This window comes from Scyliorhinus torazame, chromosome 19 (assembly GCF_047496885.1).
Source record: "Scyliorhinus torazame isolate Kashiwa2021f chromosome 19, sScyTor2.1, whole genome shotgun sequence".
NCBI lineage: Eukaryota > Metazoa > Chordata > Chondrichthyes > Carcharhiniformes > Scyliorhinidae > Scyliorhinus > Scyliorhinus torazame.
In genome coordinates, this window is record NC_092725.1 from 7,928,431 (window position 1) to 7,950,146 (window position 21,716).

At 50.4% G+C, this 21,716-nt stretch overlaps 1 protein-coding gene across 1 annotated transcript in view; it reads right to left on the bottom strand.

Annotated features, from left to right (window-relative positions):
- LOC140396614 (uncharacterized) overlaps positions 1-21,716 on the bottom strand; it is a 135,651-nt gene that overhangs the window by 14,380 nt on the left and 99,555 nt on the right. The gene's annotated exons all lie outside the window — the stretch shown is intronic.

Sequence of the window (21,716 nt, forward strand, 5' to 3'; positions counted from 1 at the left end):
CTGTTTGGTGAGGAGGGGATTATTAAAGCCGCTCTGTGTCTCTGTGCTGTTTGGTGAGGAGGGGGATTATTAAAGCCGCTCTGTGTCTCTGTTTGGTGAGGAGGGGATTATTGAAGCCGCTCTGTATCTCTGTGCTGTTTGGTGAGGAGGGGATTATTAAAGCCGCTCTGTGTCTCTGTGCTGTTTGGTGAGGAGGGGATTATTAAAGCCGCTCTGTGTCTCTGTGCTGTTTGGTGAGGAGGGGGATTATTAAAGCCGCTCTGTGTCTCTGTGCTGTTTGGTGAGGAGGGGATTATTAAAGCCGCTCTGTGTCTCTGTTTGGTGAGGAGGGGATTATTAAAGCCGCTCTGTGTCTCTGTGCTGTTTGGTGAGGAGGGGATTATTAAAGCCACTCTGTGTCTCTGTGCTGTTTGATGAGGGGGGGATTATTAAAGCCGCTCTGTGTCTCTGTGCTGTTTGGTGAGGAGGGGATTATTAAAGCCGCTCTGTGTCTCTGTGCTGTTTGGTGAGGAGGGGGATTATTAAAGCCGCTCTGTGTCTCTGTGCTGTTTGGTGAGGAGGGGATTATTAAAGCCGCTCTGTGTCTCTGTGCTGTTTGGTGAGGAGGGGATTATTAAAGCCGCTCTGTGTCTCTGTGCTGTTTGGTGAGGAGGGGGATTATTAAAGCCGCTCTATGTCTCTGTGCTGTTTGGTGAGGAGGGGATTATTAAAGCCGCTCTGTGTCTCTGTTTGGTGAGGTGGGGATTATTAAAGCCGCTCTGTGTCTCTGTGCTGTTTGGTGAGGAGGGGATTATTAAAGCCGCTCTGTGTCTCTGTGCTGTTTGGTGAGGAGGGGGATTATTAAAGCCGCTCTGTGTCTCTGTGCTGTTTGGTGAGGAGGGGATTATTAAAGCCGCTCTGTGTCTCTGTGTTTGGTGAGGAGGGGGATTATTAAAGCCGCTCTGTGTCTCTGTGCTGTTTGGTGAGGAGGGGGATTATTAAAGCCGCTCTGTGTCTCTGTGCTGTTTGGTGATGAGGGGATTATTAAAGCCGCTCTGTGTCTCTGTGCTGTTTGGTGAGGAGGGGATTATTAAAGCCGCTCTGTGTCTCTGTGCTGTTTGGTGAGGAGGGGATTATTAAAGCCGCTCTGTGTCTCTGTGCTGTTTGGTGAGGAGGGGATTATTAAAGCCGCTCTGTGTCTCTGTTTGGTGAGGAGGGGATTATTAAAGCCGCTCTGTGTCTCTGTGCTGTTTGGTGAGGAGGGGATTATTAAAGCCGCTCTGTGTCTCTGTTTGGTGAGGAGGGGATTATTAAAGCCGCTCAGTGTCTCTGTTTGGTGAGGAGGGGATTATTAAAGCCGCTCTGTGTCTCTGTTTGGTGAGGAGGGGATTATTAAAGCCGCTCTGTGTCTCTGTGCTGTTTGGTGAGGAGGGGATTATTAAAGCCGCTCTGTGTCTCTGTGCTGTTTGGTGAGGAGGGGGATTATTAAAGCCGCTCTGTGTCTCTGTGCTGTTTGGTGAGGGGGGGATTATTAAAGCCGCTCTGTGTCTCTGTGTTTGGTGAGGAGGGGATTATTAAAGCCGCTCTGTGTCTCTGTGCTGTTTGGTGAGGGGGGGATTATTAAAGCCGCTCTGTGTCTCTGTGCTGTTTGGTGAGGAGGGGATTATTAAAGCCGCTCTGTGTCTCTGTGCTGTTTGGTGAGGAGGGGATTATTAAAGCCGCTCTGTGTCTCTGTGTTTGGTGAGGAGGGGGATTATTAAAGCCGCTCTGTGTCTCTGTGCTGTTTGGTGAGGAGGGGGATTATTAAAGCCGCTCTGTGTCTCTGTGCTGTTTGGTGAGGAGGGGATTATTAAAGCCGCTCTGTGTCTCTGTGTTTGGTGAGGAGGGGGATTATTAAAGCCGCTCTGTGTCTCTGTGCTGTTTGGTGAGGAGGGGGATTATTAAAGCCGCTCTGTGTCTCTGTGTTTGGTGAGGAGGGGATTATTAAAGCCGCTCTGTGTCTCTGTTTGGTGAGGTGGGGATTATTAAAGCCGCTCTGTGTCTCTGTGCTGTTTGGTGAGGGGGGGGATTATTAAAGCCGCTCTGTGTCTCTGTGCTGTTTGGTGAGGAGGGGATTATTAAAGCCGCTCTGTGTCTCTGTGCTGTTTGGTGAGGAGGGGATTATTAAAGCCGCTCTGTGTCTCTGTTTGGTGAGGAGGGGATTATTAAAGCCGCTCTGTGTCTCTGTTTGGTGAGGAGGGGATTATTAAAGCCGCTCTGTGTCTCTGTTTGGTGAGGAGGGGATTATTAAAGCCGCTCTGTGTCTCTGTTTGGTGAGGAGGGGATTATTAAAGCCGCTCTGTGTCTCTGTGCTGTTTAGTGAGGAGGGGATTATTAAAGCCGCTCTGTGTCTCTGTGCTGTTTGGTGAGGAGGGGATTATTAAAGCCGCTCTGTGTCTCTGTGCTGTTTGGTGACGGGGGGATTATTAAAGCCGCTCTGTGTCTCTGTGCTGTTTGGTGAGGAGGGGATTATTAAAGCCGCTCTGTGTCTCTGTGCTGTTTGGTGAGGAGGGGATTATTAAAGCCGCTCTGTGTCTCTGTGCTGTTTGGTGAGGAGGGGGATTATTAAAGCCGCTCTGTGTCTCTGTGCTGTTTGGTGAGGGGAGGGATTATTAAAGCCTCTCTGTGTCTCTGTGCTGTTTGGTGAGGAGGGGATTATTAAAGCCGCTCTGTGTCTCTGTGCTGTTTGGTGAGGAGGGGGATTATTAAAGCCGCTCTGTGTCTCTGTTTGGTGAGGAGGGGATTATTAAAGCCGCTCTGTGTCTCTGTGCTGTTTGGTGAGGAGGGGGATTATTAAAGCCGCTCTGTGTCTCTGTGCTGTTTAGTGAGGAGGGGATTATTAAAGCCGCTCTGTGTCTCTGTGCTGTTTGGTGAGGAGGGGGATTATTAAAGCCGCTCTGTGTCTCTGTGCTGGTGAGGAGGGGGATTATTAAAGCCGCTCTGTGTCTCTGTGCTGTTTGGTGAGGAGGGGGATTATTAAAGCCGCTCTGTGTCTCTGTGCTGTTTGGTGAGGAGGGGATTATTAAAGCCGCTCTGTGTCTCTGTGCTGTTTGGTGAGGAGGGGGATTATTAAAGCCGCTCTGTGTCTCTGTGCTGTTTGGTGAGGAGGGGGATTATTAAAGCCGCTCTGTGTCTCTGTGCTGTTTGGTGAGGAGGGGGATTATTAAAGCCGCTCTGTGTCTCTGTGCTGTTTAGTGAGGAGGGGATTATTAAAGCCGCTCTGCGTCTCTGTGCTGTTTGGTGAGGAGGGGGATTAAAGCCGCTCTGTGTCTCTGTGCTGTTTGGTGAGGAGGGGGATTATTAAAGCCGCTCTGTGTCTCTGTGCTGTTTGGTGAGGAGGGGATTATTAAAGCCGCTCTGTGTCTCTGTGCTGTTTGGTGAGGAGGGGATTATTAAAGCCGCTCTGTGTCTCTGTGCTGTTTGGTGAGGAGGGGATTATTAAAGCCGCTCTGTGTCTCTGTGCTGTTTGGTGAGGAGGGGGATTATTAAAGCCGCTCTGTGTCTCTGTGCTGTTTGGTGAGGAGGGGATTATTAAAGCCGCTCGTGTCTCTGTGCTGTTTGGTGAGGAGGGGATTATTAAAGCCGCTCTGTGTCTCTGTGCTGTTTGGTGAGGAGGGGATTATTAAAGCCGCTCTGTGTCTCTGTGCTGTTTTGTGAGGAGGGGGATTATTGAAGCCGCTCTGTGTCTCTGTGCTGTTTGGTGAGGAGGGGATTATTAAAGCCGCTCTGTGTCTCTGTGCTGTTTGGTGAGGAGGGGGATTATTAAAGCCGCTCTGTGTCTCTGTTTGGTGAGGAGGGGGATTATTAAAGCCGCTCTGTGTCTCTGTGCTGTTTGGTGAGGAGGGGGATTATTAAAGCCGCTCTGTGTCTCTGTTTGGTGAGGAGGGGGATTATTAAAGCCACTCCGTGTCTCTGTTTGGTGAGGGGGGGATTATTAAAGCCGCTCCGTGTCTCTGTTTGGTGAGGGGGGGGATTATTAATGCCGCTCTGTGTCTCTGTGCTGTTTGGTGAGGAGGGGGATTATTAAAGCCGCTCTGTGTCTCTGTGCTGGTGAGGAGGGGGATTATTAAAGCCGCTCTGTGTCTCTGTGCTGTTTGGTGAGGAGGGGGATTATTAAAGCCGCTCTGTGTCTCTGTGCTGTTTGGTGAGGAGGGGATTATTAAAGCCGCTCTGTGTCTCTGTGCTGTTTGGTGAGGAGGGGATTATTGAAGCCGCTCTGTGTCTCTGTGCTGTTTGGTGAGGAGGGGATTATTAAAGCCGCTCTGTGTCTCTGTGCTGTTTGGTGAGGAGGGGATTATTAAAGCCGCTCTGTGTCTCTGTGCTGTTTGGTGAGGAGGGGATTATTGAAGCCGCTCTGTGTCTCCGTGCTGTTTGGTGAGGAGGGGATTATTAAAGCCGCTCTGTGTCTCTGTGCTGTTTGGTGAGGAGGGGATTATTGAAGCCGCTCTGTGTCTCTGTGCTGTTTGGTGAGGAGGGGATTATTAAAGACGCTCTGTGTCTCTGTGCTGTTTGGTGAGGAGGGGGATTATTGAAGCCGCTCTGTGTCTCTGTGCTGTTTGGTGAGGAGGGGGATTATTAAAGCCGCTCTGTGTCTCTGTTTGGTGAGGAGGGGGATTATTAAAGCCACTCCGTGTCTCTGTTTGGTGAGGGGGGGGATTATTAAAGCCGCTCCGTGTCTCTGTTTGGTGAGGGGGGGGATTATTAAAGCCGCTCTGTGTCTCTGTGCTGTTTGGTGAGGAGGGGGATTATTAAAGCCGCTCTGTGTCTCTGTGCTGGTGAGGAGGGGGATTATTAAAGCCGCTCTGTGTCTCTGTGCTGTTTGGTGAGGAGGGGGATTATTAAAGCCGCTCTGTGTCTCTGTTCGGTGAGGAGGGGATTATTAAAGCCGCTCTGTGTCTCTGTGCTGTTTGGTGAGTAGGGGATTATTAAAGCCGCTCTGTGTCTCTGTGCTGTTTGGTGAGGAGGGGATTATTAAAGCCGCTCTGTGTCTCTGTTTGGTGAGGAGGGGGATTCTTAAAGCCGCTCTGTGTCTCTGTTTGGTGAGGAGGGGATTATTAAAGCCGCTCTGTGTCTCGGTGCTGTTTGGTGAGGAGGGGATTATTAAAGCCGCTCTGTGTCTCTGTTTGGTGAGGAGGGGATTATTAAAGCCGCTCTGTGTCTCTGTGCTGTTTGGTGAGGAGGGGGATTATTAAAGCCGCTCTGTGTCTCTGTGCTGTTTGGTGAGGAGGGGATTATTAAAGCCGCTCTGTGTCTCTGTGCTGTTTGGTGAGGAGGGGATTATTAAAGCCGCTCTGTGTCTCTGTTTGGTGAGGAGGGGATTATTAAAGCCGCTCTGTGTCTCTGTGCTGTTTGGTGAGGAGGGGGATTATTAAAGCCGCTCTGTGTCTCTGTGCTGTTTGGTGAGGAGGGGATTATTAAAGCCGCTCTGTGTCTCTGTGCTGTTTGGTGAGGAGGGGATTATTAAAGCCGCTCTGTGTCTCTGTGCTGTTTGGTGAGGAGGGGATTATTAAAGCCGCTCTGTGTCTCTGTGCTGTTTTGTGAGGAGGGGGATTATTGAAGCCGCTCTGTGTCTCTGTGCTGTTTGGTGAGGAGGGGATTATTAAAGCCGCTCTGTGTCTCTGTGCTGTTTGGTGAGGAGGGGGATTATTAAAGCCGCTCTGTGTCTCTGTTTGGTGAGGAGGGGGATTATTAAAGCCACTCCGTGTCTCTGTTTGGTGAGGGGGGGATTATTAAAGCCGCTCCGTGTCTCTGTTTGGTGAGGGGGGGGATTATTAATGCCGCTCTGTGTCTCTGTGCTGTTTGGTGAGGAGGGGGATTATTAAAGCCGCTCTGTGTCTCTGTGCTGGTGAGGAGGGGGATTATTAAAGCCGCTCTGTGTCTCTGTGCTGTTTGGTGAGGAGGGGGATTATTAAAGCCGCTCTGTGTCTCTGTGCTGTTTGGTGAGGAGGGGATTATTAAAGCCGCTCTGTGTCTCTGTGCTGTTTGGTGAGGAGGGGATTATTAAAGCCGCTCTGTGTCTCTGTGCTGTTTGGTGAGGAGGGGATTATTGAAGCCGCTCTGTGTCTCTGTGCTGTTTGGTGAGGAGGGGATTATTAAAGCCGCTCTGTGTCTCTGTGCTGTTTGGTGAGGAGGGGATTATTAAAGCCGCTCTGTGTCTCTGTGCTGTTTGGTGAGGAGGGGATTATTGAAGCCGCTCTGTGTCTCCGTGCTGTTTGGTGAGGAGGGGATTATTAAAGCCGCTCTGTGTCTCTGTGCTGTTTGGTGAGGAGGGGATTATTGAAGCCGCTCTGTGTCTCTGTGCTGTTTGGTGAGGAGGGGATTATTAAAGACGCTCTGTGTCTCTGTGCTGTTTGGTGAGGAGGGGGATTATTGAAGCCGCTCTGTGTCTCTGTGCTGTTTGGTGAGGAGGGGGATTATTAAAGCCGCTCTGTGTCTCTGTTTGGTGAGGAGGGGGATTATTAAAGCCACTCCGTGTCTCTGTTTGGTGAGGGGGGGGATTATTAAAGCCGCTCCGTGTCTCTGTTTGGTGAGGGGGGGGATTATTAAAGCCGCTCTGTGTCTCTGTGCTGTTTGGTGAGGAGGGGGATTATTAAAGCCGCTCTGTGTCTCTGTGCTGGTGAGGAGGGGGATTATTAAAGCCGCTCTGTGTCTCTGTGCTGTTTGGTGAGGAGGGGGATTATTAAAGCCGCTCTGTGTCTCTGTTTGGTGAGGAGGGGATTATTAAAGCCGCTCTGTGTCTCTGTGCTGTTTGGTGAGGAGGGGATTATTAAAGCCGCTCTGTGTCTCTGTGCTGTTTGGTGAGGAGGGGATTATTAAAGCCGCTCTGTGTCTCTGTTTGGTGAGGAGGGGGATTCTTAAAGCCGCTCTGTGTCTCTGTTTGGTGAGGAGGGGATTATTAAAGCCGCTCTGTGTCTCTGTGCTGTTTGGTGAGGAGGGGATTATTAAAGCCGCTCTGTGTCTCTGTTTGGTGAGGAGGGGATTATTAAAGCCGCTCTGTGTCTCTGTGCTGTTTGGTGAGGAGGGGGATTATTAAAGCCGCTCTGTGTCTCTGTTTGGTGAGGAGGGGGATTATTAAAGCCGCTCTGTGTCTCTGTGCTGTTTGGTGAGGAGGGGGATTATTAAAGCCGCTCTGTGTCTCTGTGCTGTTTGGTGAGGAGGGGGATTATTAAAGCCGCTCTGTGTCTCTGGGCTGTTTGGTGAGGAGGGGATTATTAAAGCCGCTCTGTGTCTCTGTGCTGTTTGGTGAGGAGGGGATTATTAAAGCCGCTCTGTGTCTCTGTTTGGTGAGGAGGGGATTATTAAAGCCGCTCTGTGTCTCTGTGCTGTTTGGTGAGGAGGGGATTATTAAAGCCGCTCTGTGTCTCTGTGCTGTTTGGTGAGGAGGGGGATTATTAAAGCCGCTCTGTGTCTCTGTGCTGTTTGGTGAGGAGGGGATTATTAAAGCCGCTCTGTGTCTCTGTTTGGTGAGGAGGGGGATTATTAAAGCCGCTCTGTGTCTCTGTGCTGTTTGGTGAGGAGGGGGATTATTAAAGCCGCTCTGTGTCTCTGTGCTGTTTGGTGAGGAGGGGGATTATTAAAGCCGCTCTGTGTCTCTGTGCTGTTTGGTGAGGAGGGGGATTATTAAAGCCGCTCTGTGTTTCTGTTTGGTGAGGAGGGGGATTATTAAAGCCGCTCTGTGTCTCTGTGCTGTTTGGTGAGGAGGGGATTATTAAAGCCGCTCTGTGTCTCTGTGCTGTTTGGTGAGGAGGGGGATTATTAAAGCCGCTCTGTGTCTCTGTTTGGTGAGGAGGGGGATTATTAAAGCCGCTCTGTGTCTCTGTGCTGTTTGGTGAGGAGGGGGATTATTAAAGCCGCTCTGTGTCTCTGTGCTGTTTGGTGAGGAGGGGGATTATTAAAGCCGCTCTGTGTCTCTGTGCTGTTTGGTGAGGAGGGGATTATTAAAGCCGCTCTGTGTCTCTGTGCTGTTTGGTGAGGAGGGGATTATTAAAGCCGCTCTGTGTCTCTGTTTGGTGAGGAGGGGGATTCTTAAAGCCGCTCTGTGTCTCTGTTTGGTGAGGAGGGGATTATTAAAGCCGCTCTGTGTCTCTGTGCTGTTTGGTGAGGAGGGGATTATTAAAGCCGCTCTGTGTCTCTGTGCTGTTTGGTGAGGAGGGGGATTATTAAAGCCGCTCTGTGTCTCTGGGCTGTTTGGTGAGGAGGGGATTATTAAAGCCGCTCTGTGTCTCTGTGCTGTTTGGTGAGGAGGGGATTATTAAAGCCGCTCTGTGTCTCTGTTTGGTGAGGAGGGGATTATTAAAGCCGCTCTGTGTCTCTGTGCTGTTTGGTGAGGAGGGGATTATTAAAGCCGCTCTGTGTCTCTGTGCTGTTTGGTGAGGAGGGGGATTATTAAAGCCGCTCTGTGTCTCTGTGCTGTTTGGTGAGGAGGGGATTATTAAAGCCGCTCTGTGTCTCTGTTTGGTGAGGAGGGGGATTATTAAAGCCGCTCTGTGTCTCTGTGCTGTTTGGTGAGGAGGGGGATTATTAAAGCCGCTCTGTGTCTCTGTGCTGTTTGGTGAGGAGGGGGATTATTAAAGCCGCTCTGTGTTTCTGTTTGGTGAGGAGGGGGATTATTAAAGCCGCTCTGTGTCTCTGTGCTGTTTGGTGAGGAGGGGATTATTAAAGCCGCTCTGTGTCTCTGTGCTGGTGAGGAGGGGGATTATTAAAGCCGCTCTGTGTCTCTGTGCTGTTTGGTGAGGAGGGGGATTATTAAAGCCGCTCTGTGTCTCTGTTTGGTGAGGAGGGGGATTATTAAAGCCGCTCTGTGTCTCTGTGCTGTTTGGTGAGGAGGGGATTATTAAAGCCGCTCTGTGTCTCTGTGCTGTTTGGTGAGGAGGGGGATTATTAAAGCCGCTCTATGTCTCTGTTTGGTGAGGAGGGGGATTATTAAAGCCGCTCTGTGTCTCTGTGCTGTTTAGTGAGGAGGGGATTATTAAAGCCGCTGTGTCTCTGTGCTGTTTGGTGAGGAGGGGATTATTAAAGCCGCTCTGTGTCTCTGTGCTGTTTGGTGAGGAGGGGATTATTAAAGCCGCTCTGTGTCTCTGTGCTGTTTGGTGAGGAGGGGGATTATTAAAGCCGCTCTGTGTCTCTGTGCTGTTTGGTGAGGAGGGGATTATTAAAGCCGCTCTGTGTCTCTGTGCTGTTTGGTGAGGTGGGGGATTATTAAAGCCGCTCTGTGTCTCTGTGCTGTTTGGTGAGGGGGGGGATTATTAAAGCCGCACTGTGTCTCTGTGCTGTTTAGTGAGGAGGGGGATTATTAAAGCCGCTCTGTGTCTCTGTTTGGTGAGGAGGGGGATTATTAAAGCCGCTCTGTGTCTCTGTTTGGTGAGGAGGGGATTATTAAAGCCGCTCCGTGTCTCTGTGCTGTTTGGTGAGGAGGGGATTATTAAAGCCGCTCTGTGTCTCTGTGCTGTTTGGTGAGGAGGGGATTATTAAAGCCGCTCTGTGTCTCTGTTTGGTGAGGAGGGGATTATTAAAGCCGCTCTGTGTCTCTGTTTGGTGAGGAGGGGATTATTAAAGCCGCTCTGTGTCTCTGTGCTGTTTGGTGAGGAGGGGATTATTAAAGCCGCTCTGTATCTCTGTGCTGTTTGGTGAGGAGGGGATTATTAAAGCCGCTCTGTGTCTCTGTTTGGTGAGGAGGGGATTATTAAAGCCGCTCTGTGTCTCTGTGCTGTTTGGTGAGGAGGGGATTATTAAAGCCGCTCTGTGTCTCTGTGCTGTTTGGTGAGGAGGGGATTATTAAAGCCGCTCTGTGTCTCTGTTTGGTGAGGAGGGGATTATTAAAGCCGCTCTGTGTCTCTGTGCTGTTTGGTGAGGTGGGGATTATTAAAGCCGCTCTGTATCTCTGTGCTGTTTGGTGAGGAGGGGATTATTAAAGCCGCTCTGTGTCTCTGTTTGGTGAGGAGGGGATTATTAAAGCCGCTCTGTGTCTCTGTGCTGTTTGGTGAGGAGGGGATTATTAAAGCCGCTCTGTGTCTCTGTGCTGTTTGGTGAGGAGGGGGATTATTAAAGCCGCTCCGTGTCTCTGTTTGGTGAGGAGGGGGATTATTAAAGCCGCTCTGTGTCTCTGTGCTGTTTGGTGAGGAGGGGATTATTAAAGCCGCTCTGTGTCTCTGTTTGGTGAGGAGGGGATTATTAAAGCCGCTCTGTGTCTCTGTTTGGTGAGGAGGGGGATTATTAAAGCCGCTCTGTGTCTCTGTTTGGTGAGGAGGGGATTATTAAAGCCGCTCTGTGTCTCTGTTTGGTGAGGAGGGGGATTATTAAAGCCGCTCAGTGTCTCTGTGCTGTTTGGTGAGGAGGGGATTATTAAAGCCGCTCTGTGTCTCTGTTTGGTGAGGAGGGGATTATTAAAGCCGCTCTGTGTCTCTGTTTGGTGAGGAGGGGGATTATTAAAGCCGCTCTGTGTCTCTGTTTGGTGAGGAGGGGATTATTAAAGCCGCTCTGTGTCTCTGTTTGGTGAGGAGGGGGATTATTAAAGCCGCTCAGTGTCTCTGTGCTGTTTGGTGAGGAGGGGGATTATTAAAGCTGCTCTGTGTCTCTGTGCTGTTTGGTGAGGAGGGGGATTATTAAAGCCGCTCTGTGTCTCTGTTTGGTGAGGAGGGGGATTATTAAAGCCGCTCTGTGTCTCTGTGCTGTTTGGTGAGGAGACGGATTATTAAAGCCGCTCTGTGTTTCTGTGCTGTTTGGTGAGGAGGGGGATTATTAAAGCCGCTCTGTGTCTCTGTTTGGTGAGGAGGGGATTATTAAAGCCGCTCTGTGTCTCTGTGCTGTTTGGTGAGGTGGGGATTATTAAAGCCGCTCTGTGTCTCTGTGCTGTTTGGTGAGGAGGGGATTATTAAAGCCGCTCTGTGTCTCTGTTTGGTGAGGAGGGGGATTATTAAAGCCGCTCTGTGTCTCTGTGCTGTTTAGTGAGGAGGGGATTATTAAAGCCGCTCTGTGTCTCTGTGCTGTTTGGTGAGGAGGGGATTATTAAAGCCGCTCTGTGTCTCTGTGCTGTTTGGTGAGGAGGGGATTATTAAAGCCGCTCTGTGTCTCTGTTTGGTGAGGAGGGGATTATTAAAGCCGCTCTGTGTCTCTGTGCTGTTTGGTGAGGTGGGGATTATTAAAGCCGCTCTGTGTCTCTGTGCTGTTTGGTGAGGAGGGGATTATTAAAGCCGCTCTGTGTCTCTGTGCTGTTTGGTGAGGAGGGGGATTATTAAAGCCGCTCTGTGTCTCTGTGCTGTTTGGTGAGGAGGGGATTATTAAAGCCGCTCTGTGTCTCTGTTTGGTGAGGAGGGGGATTATTAAAGCCGCTCTGTGTCTCTGTGCTGTTTGGTGAGGAGGGGGATTATTAAAGCCGCTCTGTGTCTCTGTGCTGTTTGGTGAGGAGGGGGATTATTAAAGCCGCTCTGTGTCTCTGTGCTGTTTGGTGAGGAGGGGGATTATTAAAGCCGCTCTGTGTTTCTGTTTGGTGAGGAGGGGGATTATTAAAGCCGCTCTGTGTCTCTGTGCTGTTTGGTGAGGAGGGGATTATTAAAGCCGCTCTGTGTCTCTGTGCTGTTTGGTGAGGAGGGGGATTATTAAAGCCGCTCTGTGTCTCTGTTTGGTGAGGAGGGGGATTATTAAAGCCGCTCTGTGTCTCTGTGCTGTTTGGTGAGGAGGGGGATTATTAAAGCCGCTCTGTGTCTCTGTGCTGTTTGGTGAGGAGGGGGATTATTAAAGCCGCTCTGTGTCTCTGTGCTGTTTGGTGAGGAGGGGATTATTAAAGCCGCTCTGTGTCTCTGTGCTGTTTGGTGAGGAGGGGATTATTAAAGCCGCTCTGTGTCTCTGTTTGGTGAGGAGGGGGATTCTTAAAGCCGCTCTGTGTCTCTGTTTGGTGAGGAGGGGATTATTAAAGCCGCTCTGTGTCTCTGTGCTGTTTGGTGAGGAGGGGATTATTAAAGCCGCTCTGTGTCTCTGTTTGGTGAGGAGGGGATTATTAAAGCCGCTCTGTGTCTCTGTGCTGTTTGGTGAGGAGGGGGATTATTAAAGCCGCTCTGTGTCTCTGTTTGGTGAGGAGGGGGATTATTAAAGCCGCTCTGTGTCTCTGTGCTGTTTGGTGAGGAGGGGGATTATTAAAGCCGCTCTGTGTCTCTGTGCTGTTTGGTGAGGAGGGGGATTATTAAAGCCGCTCTGTGTCTCTGGGCTGTTTGGTGAGGAGGGGATTATTAAAGCCGCTCTGTGTCTCTGTGCTGTTTGGTGAGGAGGGGATTATTAAAGCCGCTCTGTGTCTCTGTTTGGTGAGGAGGGGATTATTAAAGCCGCTCTGTGTCTCTGTGCTGTTTGGTGAGGAGGGGATTATTAAAGCCGCTCTGTGTCTCTGTGCTGTTTGGTGAGGAGGGGGATTATTAAAGCCGCTCTGTGTCTCTGTGCTGTTTGGTGAGGAGGGGATTATTAAAGCCGCTCTGTGTCTCTGTTTGGTGAGGAGGGGGATTATTAAAGCCGCTCTGTGTCTCTGTGCTGTTTGGTGAGGAGGGGGATTATTAAAGCCGCTCTGTGTCTCTGTGCTGTTTGGTGAGGAGGGGGATTATTAAAGCCGCTCTGTGTCTCTGTGCTGTTTGGTGAGGAGGGGATTATTAAAGCCGCTCTGTGTCTCTGTGCTGGTGAGGAGGGGGATTATTAAAGCCGCTCTGTGTCTCTGTGCTGTTTGGTGAGGAGGGGGATTATTAAAGCCGCTCTGTGTCTCTGTTTGGTGAGGAGGGGGATTATTAAAGCCGCTCTGTGTCTCTGTGCTGTTTGGTGAGGAGGGGATTATTAAAGCCGCTCTGTGTCTCTGTGCTGTTTGGTGAGGAGGGGGATTATTAAAGCCGCTCTATGTCTCTGTTTGGTGAGGAGGGGGATTATTAAAGCCGCTCTGTGTCTCTGTGCTGTTTAGTGAGGAGGGGATTATTAAAGCCGCTGTGTCTCTGTGCTGTTTGGTGAGGAGGGGATTATTAAAGCCGCTCTGTGTCTCTGTGCTGTTTGGTGAGGAGGGGATTATTAAAGCCGCTCTGTGTCTCTGTGCTGTTTGGTGAGGAGGGGGATTATTAAAGCCGCTCTGTGTCTCTGTGCTGTTTGGTGAGGAGGGGATTATTAAAGCCGCTCTGTGTCTCTGTGCTGTTTGGTGAGGAGGGGGATTATTAAAGCCGCTCTGTGTCTCTGTGCTGTTTGGTGAGGGGGGGGATTATTAAAGCCGCACTGTGTCTCTGTTTGGTGAGGAGGGGGATTATTAAAGCCGCTCTGTGTCTCTGTGCTGTTTAGTGAGGAGGGGGATTATTAAAGCCGCTCTGTGTCTCTGTTTGGTGAGGAGGGGGATTATTAAAGCCGCTCCGTGTCTCTGTGCTGTTTGGTGAGGCGGGGATTATTAAAGCCGCTCTGTGTCTCTGTGCTGTTTGGTGAGGAGGGGATTATTAAAGCCGCTCTGTGTCTCTGTGCTGTTTGGTGAGGAGGGGATTATTAAAGCCGCTCTGTGTCTCTGTTTGGTGAGGAGGGGATTATTAAAGCCGCTCTGTGTCTCTGTGCTGTTTGGTGAGGAGGGGATTATTAAAGCCGCTCTGTGTCTCTGTGCTGTTTGGTGAGGAGGGGGATTATTAAAGCCGCTCCGTGTCTCTGTTTGGTGAGGAGGGGGATTATTAAAGCCGCTCTGTGTCTCTGTGCTGTTTGGTGAGGGGGGGATTATTAAAGCCGCTCTGTGTCTCTGTGCTGTTTGGTGAGGAGGGGATTATTAAAGCCGCTCTGTGTCTCTGTTTGGTGAGGAGGGGATTATTAAAGCCGCTCTGTGTCTCTGTTTGGTGAGGAGGGGGATTATTAAAGCCGCTCTGTGTCTCTGTTTGGTGAGGAGGGGATTATTAAAGCCGCTCTGTGTCTCTGTTTGGTGAGGAGGGGGATTATTAAAGCCGCTCTGTGTCTCTGTGCTGTTTGGTGAGGAGGGGGATTATTAAAGCCGCTCTGTGTCTCTGTGCTGTTTGGTGAGGAGGGGGATTATTAAAGCCGCTCTGTGTCTCTGTTTGGTGAGGAGGGGGATTATTAAAGCCGCTCTGTGTCTCTGTGCTGTTTGGTGAGGAGACGGATTATTAAAGCCGCTCTGTGTTTCTGTGCTGTTTGGTGAGGAGGGGGATTATTAAAGCCGCTCTGTGTCTCTGTTTGGTGAGGAGGGGGATTATTAAAGCCGCTCTGTGTCTCTGTGCTGTTTGGTGAGGAGACGGATTATTAAAGCCGCTCTGTGTTTCTGTGCTGTTTGGTGAGGAGGGGGATTATTAAAGCCGCTCTGTGTCTCTGTTTGGTGAGGAGGGGATTATTAAAGCCGCTCTGTGTCTCTGTGCTGTTTGGTGAGGTGGGGATTATTAAAGCCGCTCTGTGTCTCTGTGCTGTTTGGTGAGGAGGGGATTATTAAAGCCGCTCTGTGTCTCTGTTTGGTGAGGAGGGGGATTATTAAAGCCGCTCTGTGTCTCTGTGCTGTTTAGTGAGGAGGGGATTATTAAAGCCGCTCTGTGTCTCTGTGCTGTTTGGTGAGGAGGGGATTATTAAAGCCGCTCTGTGTCTCTGTGCTGTTTGGTGAGGAGGGGATTATTAAAGCCGCTCTGTGTCTCTGTTTGGTGAGGAGGGGATTATTAAAGCCGCTCTGTGTCTCTGTGCTGTTTGGTGAGGTGGGGATTATTAAAGCCGCTCTGTGTCTCTGTGCTGTTTGGTGAGGAGGGGGATTATCAAAGCCGCTCTGTGTCTCTGTGCTGTTTGGTGAGGTGGGGATTATTAAAGCCGCTCTGTGTCTCTGTGCTGTTTGGTGAGGAGGGGATTATTAAAGCCGCTCTGTGTCTCTGTGCTGTTTGGTGAGGAGGGGGATTATTAAAGCCGCTCTGTGTCTCTGTGCTGTTTGGTGAGGAGGGGATTATTAAAGCCGCTCTGTGTCTCTGTTTGGTGAGGAGGGGATTATTAAAGCCGCTCTGTGTCTCTGTTTGGTGAGGAGGGGATTATTAAAGCCGCTCTGTGTCTCTGTGCTGTTTGGTGAGGAGGGGGATTATTAAAGCCGCTCTGTGTCTCTGTGCTGTTTGGTGAGGAGGGGATTATTAAAGCCGCTCTGTGTCTCTGTGCTGTTTGGTGAGGAGGGGATTATTAAAGCCGCTCTGTGTCTCTGTGCTGTTTGGTGAGGAGGGGATTATTAAAGCCGCTCTGTGTCTCTGTGCTGTTTGGTGAGGAGGGGGATTATTAAAGCCGCTCTGTGTCTCTGTGCTGTTTGGTGAGGTGGGGATTATTAAAGCCGCTCTGTGTCTCTGTGCTGTTTGGTGAGGAGGGGGATTATCAAAGCCGCTCTGTGTCTCTGTGCTGTTTGGTGAGGTGGGGATTATTAAAGCCGCTCTGTGTCTCTGTGCTGTTTGGTGAGGAGGGGATTATTAAAGCCGCTCTGTGTCTCTGTGCTGTTTGGTGAGGAGGGGGATTATTAAAGCCGCTCTGTGTCTCTGTGCTGTTTGGTGAGGAGGGGATTATTAAAGCCGCTCTGTGTCTCTGTTTGGTGAGGAGGGGATTATTAAAGCCGCTCTGTGTCTCTGTTTGGTGAGGAGGGGATTATTAAAGCCGCTCTGTGTCTCTGTGCTGTTTGGTGAGGAGGGGGATTATTAAAGCCGCTCTGTGTCTCTGTGCTGTTTGGTGAGGAGGGGATTATTAAAGCCGCTCTGTGTCTCTGTGCTGTTTGGTGAGGAGGGGATTATTAAAGCCGCTCTGTGTCTCTGTGCTGTTTGGTGAGGAGGGGATTATTAAAGCCGCTCTGTGTCTGTGCTGTTTGGTGAGGAGGGGATTATTAAAGCCGCTCTGTGTCTCTGTTTGGTGAGGAGGGGATTATTAAAGCCGCTCTGTGTCTCTGTGCTGTTTGGTGAGGAGGGGATTATTAAAGCCGCTCTGTGTCTCTGTGCTGTTTGGTGAGGAGGGGATTATTAAAGCCGCTCTGTGTCTCTGTGCTGTTTGGTGAGGAGGGGATTATTAAAGCCGCTCTGTGTCTCTGTGCTGTTTGGTGAGGAGGGGATTATTAAAGCCGCTCTGTGTCTCTGTGCTGTTTGGTGAGGAGGGGGATTATTAAAGCCGCTCTGTGTCTCTGTGCTGTTTGGTGAGGAGGGGATTATTAAAGCCGCTCTGTGTCTCTGTTTGGTGAGGAGGGGATTATTAAAGCCGCTCTGTGTCTCTGTTTGGTGAGGAGGGGGATTATTAAAGCCGCTCTGTGTCTCTGTGCTGTTTGGTGAGGAGGGGATTATTAAAGCCGCTCTGTGTCTCTGTGCTGTTTGGTGAGGAGGGGGATTATTAAAGCCGCTCTGTGTCTCTGTTTGGTGAGGAGGGGATTATTAAAGCCGCTCTGTGTCTCTGTGCTGTTTGGTGAGGAGGGGATTATTAAAGCCGCTCTGTGTCTCTGTTTGGTGAGGAGGGGGATTATTAAAGCCGCTCTGTGTCTCTGTGCTGGTGAGGAGGGGGATTATTAAAGCCGCTCTGTGTCTCTGTGCTGTTTGGTGAGGTGGGGATTATTAAAGCCGCTCTGTGTCTCTGTGCTGTTTGGTGAGGAGGGGATTATTAAAGCCGCTCTGTGTCGCTGTGCTGTTTGGTGAGGAGGGGATTATTAAAGCCGCTCTGTGTCTCTGTGCTGTTTGGTGAGGAGGGGGATTATTAAAGCCGCTCTGTGTCTCTGTGCTGTTTGGTGAGGAGTGGGATTATTAAAGCCGCTCTGTGTCTCTGTGCTGTTTGGTGAGGAGGGGGATTATTAAAGCCGCTCTGTGTCTCTGTGCTGTTTGGTGAGGAGGGGGATTATTAAAGCCGCTCTGTGTCTCTGTGCTGTTTGGTGAGGAGGGGGATTATTAAAGCCGCTCTGTGTCTCTGTGCTGTTTGGTGAGGAGGGGGATTATTAAAGCCGCTCTGTGTCTCTGTGCTGGTGAGGAGGGGGATTATTAAAGCCGCTCTGTGTCTCTGTGCTGTTTGGTGAGGAGGGGGATTATTAAAGCCGCTCTGTGTCTCTGTTTGGTGAGGAGGGGATTATTAAAGCCGCTCTGTGTCTCTGTGCTGTTTGGTGAGGAGGGGGATTATTAAAGCCGCTCTGTGTCTCTGTGCTGTTTGGTGAGGAGGGGGTTTATTAAAGCCGCTCTGTGTCTCTGTGCTGTTTGGTGAGGAGGGGATTATTAAAGCCGCTCTGTGTCTCTGTGCTGTTTGGTGAGGAGGGGATTATTAAAGCCGCTCTGTGTCTCTGTTTGGTGAGGAGGGGGATTATTAAAGCCGCTCTGTGTCTCTGTTTGGTGAGGAGGGGATTATTAAAGCCGCTCTGTGTCTCTGTGCTGTTTGGTGAGGAGGGGATTATTAAAGCCGCTCTGTGTCTCTGTTTGGTGAGGAGGGGATTATTAAAGCCGCTCTGTGTCTCTGTGCTGTTTGGTGAGGAGGGGGATTATTAAAGCCGCTCTGTGTCTCTGTGCTGTTTGGTGATGAGGGGGATTATTAAAGCCGCTCTGTGTCTCTGTGCTGTTTGGTGAGGAGGGGGATTATTAAAGCCGCTCTGTGTCTCTGTGCTGTTTGGTGAGGAGGGGATTATTAAAGCCGCTCTGTGTCTCTGTGCTGTTTGGTGAGGAGGGGGATTATTAAAGCCGCTCTGTGTCTCTGTGCTGTTTGGTGAGGAGGGGGATTATTAAAGCCGCTCTGTGTCTCTGTTTGGTGAGGAGGGGGATTATTAAAGCCGCTCTGTGTCTCTGTTTGGTGAGGAGGGGGATTATTAAAGCCGCTCTATGTCTCTGTGCTGTTTGGTGAGGAGGGGATTATTAAAGCCGCTCTGTGTCTCTGTGCTGTTTGGTGAGGAGGGGGATTATTAAAGCCGCTCTGTGTCTCTGTTTGGTGAGGAGGGGGATTATTAAAGCCGCTCTGTGTCTCTGTGCTGTTTGGTGAGGAGGGGGATTATTAAAGCCGCTCTGTGTCTCTGTGCTGTTTGGTGAGGAGGGGGATTATTAAAGCCGCTCTGTGTCTCTGTTTGGTGAGGAGGGGGATTATTAAAGCCGCTCCGTGTCTCTGTTTGGTGAGGGGGGGGATTATTAAAGCCGCTCCGTGTCTCTGTTTGGTGAGGGGGGGATTATTAAAGCCGCTCTGTGTCTCTGTGCTGTTTGGTGAGGAGGGGGATTATTAAAGCCGCTCTGTGTCTCTGTGCTGGTGAGGAGGGGGATTATTAAAGCCGTTCTGTGTCTCTGTGCTGTTTGGTGAGGAGGGGGATTATTAAAGCCGCTCTGTGTCTCTGTGCTGTTTGGTGAGGAGGGGATTATTAAAGCCGCTCTGTGTCTCTGTGCTGTTTGGTGAGGAGGGGGATTATTAAAGCCGCTCTATGTCTCTGTGCTGTTTGGTGAGGAGGGGATTATTAAAGCCGCTCTGTGTCTCTGTGCTGTTTGGTGAGGAGGGGGATTATTAAAGCCGCTCTGTGTCTCTGTGCTGTTTGGTGAGGAGGGGATTATTAAAGCCGCTCTGTGTCTCTGTGCTGTTTGGTGAGGAGGGGGGTTATTAAAGCCGCTCTGTGTCTCTGGGCTGTTTGGTGAGGAGGGGATTATTAAAGCCGCTATGTGTCTCTGTGCTGTTTGGTGAGGAGGGGATTATTAAAGCCGCTCTGTGTCTCTGTGCTGTTTGGTGAGGAGGGGATTATTAAAGCCGCTCTGTGTCTCTGTGCTGTTTGGTGAGGAGGGGGATTATTAAAGCCGCTCTGTGTCTCTGTTTGGTGAGGAGGGGATTATTAAAGCCGCTCTGTGTCTCTGTGCTGTTTGGTGAGGAGGGGATTATTAAAGCCGCTCTGTGTCTCTGTGCTGTTTGGTGAGGAGGGGGATTATTAAAGCCGCTCTGTGTCTCTGTTTGGTGAGGAGGGGGATTATTAAAGCCGCTCCGTGTCTCTGTGCTGTTTGGTGAGGAGGGGATTATTAAAGCCGCTCTGTGTCTCTGTGCTGTTTGGTGAGGAGGGGATTATTAAAGCCGCTCTGTGTCTGTGCTGTTTGATGAGGAGGGGATTATTAAAGCCGCTCTGTGTCTCTGTGCTGTTTGGTGAGGAGGGGATTATTAAAGCCGCTCTGTGTCTCTGTGCTGTTTGGTGAGGAGGGGATTATTAAAGCCGCTCTGTGTCTCTGTTTGGTGAGGAGGGGATTATTAAAGCCGCTCTGTGTCTCTGTTTGGTGAGGAGGGGATTATTAAAGCCGCTCTGTGTCTCTGTTTGGTGAGGAGGGGGATTATTAAAGCCGCTCCGTGTCTCTGTGCTGTTTGGTGAGGAGGGGGATTATTAAAGCCGCTCTGTGTCTCTGTGCTGTTTGGTGAGGAGGGGGATTATTAAAGCCGCTCTGTGTCTCTGTTTGGTGAGGAGGGGGATTATTAAAGACGCTCTGTGTCTCTGTTTGGTGAGGAGGGGATTATTAAAGCCGCTCTGTGTCTCTGTGCTGTTTGGTGAGGAGGGGGATTATTAAAGCCGCTCTGTGTCTCTGTGCTGTTTGGTGAGGAGGGGATTATTAAAGCCGCTCTGTGTCTCTGTTTGGTGAGGAGGGGATTATTAAAGCCGCTCTGTGTCTCTGTTTGGTGAGGAGGGGGATTATTAAAGCCGCTCTGTGTCTCTGTTTGGTGAGGAGGGGATTATTAAAGCCGCTCTGTGTCTCTGTGCTGTTTGGTGAGGAGGGGGATTATTAAAGCCGCTCTGTGTCTCTGTGCTGTTTGGTGAGGAGGGGGATTATTAAAGCCGCTCTGTGTCTCTGTTTGGTGAGGAGGGGGATTATTAAAGACGCTCTGTGTCTCTGTTTGGTGAGGAGGGGATTATTAAAGCCGCTCTGTGTCTCTGTGCTGTTTGGTGAGGAGGGGGATTATTAAAGCCGCTCTGTGTCTCTGTGCTGTTTGGTGAGGAGGGGGATTATTAAAGCCGCTCTGTGTCTCTGTGCTGTTTGGTGAGGAGGGGGATTATTAAAGCCGCTCTGTGTCTCTGTTTGGTGAGGAGGGGGATTATTAAAGCCGCTCTGTGTCTCTGTGCTGTTTGGTGAGGAGGGGGATTATTAAAGCCGCTCTGTGTCTCTGTGCTGTTTGGTGAGGAGGGGGATTATTAAAGCCGCTCTGTGTCTCTGTTTGGTGAGGAGGGGGATTATTAAAGCCGCTCTGTGTCTCTGTGCTGTTTGGTGAGGAGGGGGATTATTAAAGCCGCTCTGTGTCTCTGTTTGGTGAGGAGGGGGATTATTAAAGCCGCTCTGTGTCTCTGTGCTGTTTGGTGAGGAGGGGATTATTAAAGCCGCTCCGTGTCTCTGTTTGGTGAGGGGGGGGATTATTAAAGCCGCTCCGTGTCTCTGTTTGGTGAGGGGGGGATTATTAAAGCCGCTCTGTGTCTCTGTGCTGTTTGGTGAGGAGGGGGATCATTAAAGCCGCTCTGTGTCTCTGTGCTGGTGAGGAGGGGGATTATTAAAGCCGTTCTGTGTCTCTGTGCTGTTTGGTGAGGAGGGGGATTATTAAAGCCGCTCTGTGTCTCTGTGCTGTTTGGTGAGGAGGGGATTATTAAAGCCGCTCTGTGTCTCTGTGCTGTTTGGTGAGGAGGGGGATTATTAAAGCCGCTCTATGTCTCTGTGCTGTTTGGTGAGGAGGGGATTATTAAAGCCGCTCTGTGTCTCTGTGCTGTTTGGTGGGGAGGGGGATTATTAAAGCCGCTCTGTGTCTCTGTGCTGTTTGGTGAGGAGGGGATTATTAAAGCCGCTCTGTGTCTCTGTGCTGTTTGGTGAGGAGGGGGATTATTAAAGCCGCTCTGTGTCTCTGGGCTGTTTGGTGAGGAGGGGATTATTAAAGCCGCTCTGTGTCTCTGTGCTGTTTGGTGAGGAGGGGATTATTAAAGCCGCTCTGTGTCTCTGTTTGGTGAGGAGGGGATTATTAAAGCCGCTCTGTGTCTCTGTTTGGTGAGGAGGGGGATTATTAAAGCCGCTCTGTGTCTCTGTTTGGTGAGGAGGGGATTATTAAAGCCGCTCTGTGTCTCTGTGCTGTTTGGTGAGGAGGGGGATTATTAAAGCCGCTCTGTGTCTCTGTGCTGTTTGGTGAGGAGGGGGATTATTAAAGCCGCTCTGTGTCTCTGTGCTGTTTGGTGAGGAGGGGGATTATTAAAGCCGCTCTGTGTCTCTGTTTGGTGAGGAGGGGGATTATTAAAGCCGCTCTGTGTCTCTGTGCTGTTTGGTGAGGAGGGGGATTATTAAAGCCGCTCTGTGTCTCTGTGCTGTTTGGTGAGGAGGGGGATTATTAAAGCCGCTCTGTGTCTCTGTTTGGTGAGGAGGGGATTATTAAAGCCGCTCTGTGTCTCTGTGCTGTTTGGTGAGGAGGGGGATTATTAAAGCCGCTCTGTGTCTCTGGGCTGTTTGGTGAGGAGGGGATTATTAAAGCCGCTATGTGTCTCTGTGCTGTTTGGTGAGGAGGGGATTATTAAAGCCGCTCTGTGTCTCTGTGCTGTTTGGTGAGGAGGGGATTATTAAAGCCGCTCTGTGTCTCTGTTTGGTGAGGAGGGGATTATTAAAGCCGCTCTGTGTCTCTGTTTGGTGAGGAGGGGGATTATTAAAGCCGCTCTGTGTCTCTGTGCTGTTTGGTGAGGAGGGGGATTATTAAAGCCGCTCTGTGTCTCTGTTTGGTGAGGAGGGGATTATTAAAGCCGCTCTGTGTCTCTGTGCTGTTTGGTGAGGAGG